The following is a 3,781-nucleotide window of genomic DNA, read 5'->3' as shown; positions in this document are numbered from 1 at the left end:
GTGAGTTAAATCAGAAAGAGACAAATACCATATGATATACCTTATATGTGGAACCTAAAATGTGGCACAAATGAACCTATGTATGAAACAGAAAAAGACTCATAGCCATAGGAAGCAGGGTCTGGGTTGCCAAAGGTGTTGGGGGAAGGAGGGGATGGATTAGGAAATTGGGATTAGCAGATGCAAACTAGTATACACAGGACGGATAAACAACCAGGTCCTACTGTAGCACGGGGAACTGCATTCAGTATCCTGTGATAGACCATCATGGAAAAGAATATAAAAAGAATGTATATGTGTGTATAAGTGAGTCACTTACTATACAGCAGAGATTGGCACAACACTGTAAATCAACCATACTTCAATTTTATAAAATGGGGAAAAAAAAACACAAAAAACAAAGAAGACAAAGACTGAAGCCCGTGGGGGATTCAGGGTCCGAGAGGCATTCCTGCTCGCTCTAGGAGGGAAGCAAACAGCTGTGCTGTAAATGCTCCCTGGAGGCTGAGAGTAAGCCCCAGCTAAAGCCGTCGCCTAAGTAAGGACTCCAGCTCCGGGGACAGGAGGTAGGTTCTGTGAACAGTCCATGATATGGGATGGGGATCCACGCCGCAGGGGAGAAGTCGGTCCCAGGCATGCCTGGACTCCAGATCTGTGAGGCGTGGTGCCGGGACCCGTGAGCGTGGGAAACGTCAGATGAGCAAACATCAGTCCCCTTTAAAAATACAGACACGCATTTTAAAGGAAAAAGAGACCACCCTCGCCCCTCAAGGCAAGAACGATGACGTGGGTCAATGGAAAAGCTGCAACAGTCAAGCCGTGCTATAAGGACCTGTGCAGTACTAAAGAAGCGATGCACAGGAGAGTCTGGGCTTCCTAGTGGTTAAAGCAAACAAACTGAAAGTGAAAGTGAGGTCTCTCAGTCGTGTCCGACTCCTTGTGACCCCATGGACTGTAGCCTAGCAGGCTTCTCCGACCGTGGGATTTTCCAGGCAAGAGTACTGGAGTGGGTTGCTGTTTCCTTCTCCAAAAGCAAGCAAAGGAACACAGTTGATGACACATAGTCATTTCTGGAAGAGATGAAGATACTGGTTGTACAACAAAGAGGTCTGAGTGAAGCTTCCTTCCTCCTGTGGGTCTCATAAGCAGCACTGTAAGTATTATAGTGGACTTTGCTTGTTGTGAACAATATAATGTCATTTTAAAATTTAATTTCTTTATTCTGTTTAGTTTTGGCTGTGCTGGTCTTCGTTGCTGTGCGCACGCCTCTCATTGCGGTGGCTTCTCTTGCTGCCAAGCACGGGCTCCAGGACGTGTGGGCTTCAGTTGCTGCCGCTTGCGGGCGCAGTAGCTGTGGTGCCCAGGCTTAGTTGCCCCATGGCATGAGGAATCTTCCCGGACCAGGGGTCAAACCCATGTCCCCTGCATTGGCAGGTGATTTCTTATCCACTGCACCATCAGGAAAGTCCTGTAACGTCATTTTATAGCATCTATTTTTGTAAGTTGGGGATGGAACACCAAAAGAGACTTTATTAAAAGTGAGTGCAGTAGGAATGTAAACAGTATAAAACATTCAGACCCAAGAATGGGTCTTTGTGTGTCTGAAACATTGAGGAGATAAGACTGATTACAGCAAAGTTGGGCTAGTGCTGTTTTGTTGTGAGTGTTAGTTGCTCAGTCGTCTCTGACTCTTTGCAGCCCCATGAACTGCAGCCCACCAGGCTCCTCTGTCCATGGGATTCTCCAGGCAAGAATACTGGAGTGGATGGCCATTCCCTTCTCCAGGGGATCTTCCCAACCCAGAGATCAAACCTGGGTCTCCTGCAATGGGAGGCAGATTCTTTACCATCTGAGCCACCAGGGAAGCCTTAAAATCATATGCAGGCCTTAAATAGATAGGCATTGAAACCCCAGAAGTCACAAGATAAAAGCTGAATTTAAGAACATGGTCTAGTAGTGACATCAAGATGGGTTAGACCAAATTTGTCTGAGCCCCTCTGCCACTATACACCCATGTGCATTCTGGGGAAAACACTTTTAGACAAATTACCAACATATGTGTCTGTCTACATGACAGTTATATTCCTGGCAGCCAGCATCATGGGGCAAAGCAGAGAGGTTCAATCATTGTCAGGAGTTCTGTCAAGATGAATGGATAAAGAAGCTGTGGTACAGAGTCTATACAATGAAATATTACTCAGCCATAAAAAAGGACACATTTGAGTTACTTCTAGTGAGGTGGATGAACCTAGAGCCTGTTAAACAGAATGAAGTCAGAAAGAGAAAATTATTGAATATTAACGTATATATATATATATGGAATGTAGAAAGATGGTACTGATGAACCTATTTTCAGGGCAGCAGTGGAGATACAGATGCAAAGAACAGACTTGTGGACACAGCTGGGGAAGGAGAGGGAGGGAAGAATTGAGAGAGTGGCTCTGAAACATCTACGTTAGCAGATGTAAAATAGATACCCAGTGGGAGTTTGCTATATGATGCAGGGATCTCACCTGGTGCTCTGTGACAGCCAGGCAGGGTGGGATGAGGCGGGAGGTGGGAGGGAGGCTCAAGATGGAGGGGACGTAAGTATCCCTGTGGCTGATTCATGTTGCTGTATGGCAGAAACCAATGCAATACTATAAAGCAATTATACTTCAATTAAAAAATAAACTGAAAAAAAAAGAGTTCTGTCAATTTCAAATAAGAAAAAGGTTATACATTTTTTCTTGCACACTGTTTTGGAAAAAGCCTGGTTTTTAGATAAACTGCATCTACCACAAAGGAGGTGGGATGACATTCAAATTCTCGAAGCCTTCTGCTGATCCTCACTGTGTACACACACCAGTGCTTGGGTGGAGCTGCTCCTGTGCAACTAGCTTCAGTTTAAACCCCAAGGCAAGTTCTGAGTGCAGTGCCAGCGCCACCCAGGTCAGGACATGCATCACCACCTGCCAGCCGTCAGGCAGGGGGTGGGGAGGTGGCCACGGCAGGAGCAGAGTCTCCAGAGCCCTGGAGAGGGGCGCGAGGGTCTGTGAACTAAGCTGGGTCTCCTTTCCCCGTAGGACAGTGAACTGGGCCACAAGGGTGGGCCACGTCTGGGCTTCCCTCCTCACTCCACATGTCACTTTCGTGACAGTACGATGACCATAGTTTACCCTTCAGTTTACACCAACCTAAGGACATGTGTGTGTGTGTGCGCCATCGTGTCCGAGTCTTTTGCAACCCATGGACTGTAGCTTGCCAGAACATATTTTCTCTTTGCTTCAATCATTGGAGATACTCAAGAAAATTCCTTATGTATAAAGGCTACTGTACACATTTTTAAATATACATACTTTGCATTAGTTTTCTTGTTACAAAAGGAACACCGTTTGATTGCTAAAAGAATTTTAGGAAAAAGTAATTTTTTTTTACATCAGTATAACTTAAAAAAAAATTTTTTTTTAATTTATTGTTTTTGGCCACACCACACAGCTGGCAGGATCTTCATTCCCCAGCCAGGGATCTAATCTGGGTCCCGGGCAGTGGAAGCGCTGAGTCCTAACCACTGGACCGCCAGGGAAATCTCAAAAAAAAAAACCAATATTTTTAGTAAGTAAAATTTAGTTGAAAGCACTGTACCCTTTATTTTTGGCTGTGCCGGGTCTTCATTACTGGTCCGGCTTTCTCTAGCTGCAGGCGCATAGGGGGCTACTCCAACTTGTGGTGTGCGGGCTTCCCATGGTGGTGGCTTCTGTTATTGCGGAGCGTGGGCTCTAGGGCATGTGGGCTCAGCAGT

This window comes from Cervus canadensis, chromosome 14 (genome assembly GCF_019320065.1).
Source record: "Cervus canadensis isolate Bull #8, Minnesota chromosome 14, ASM1932006v1, whole genome shotgun sequence".
In the NCBI taxonomy this organism is placed as follows: Eukaryota; Metazoa; Chordata; class Mammalia; order Artiodactyla; family Cervidae; genus Cervus; species Cervus canadensis.
The sequence above is the reverse complement of the archived record's forward strand: the minus strand, read 5'-3'. Positions refer to the sequence as shown.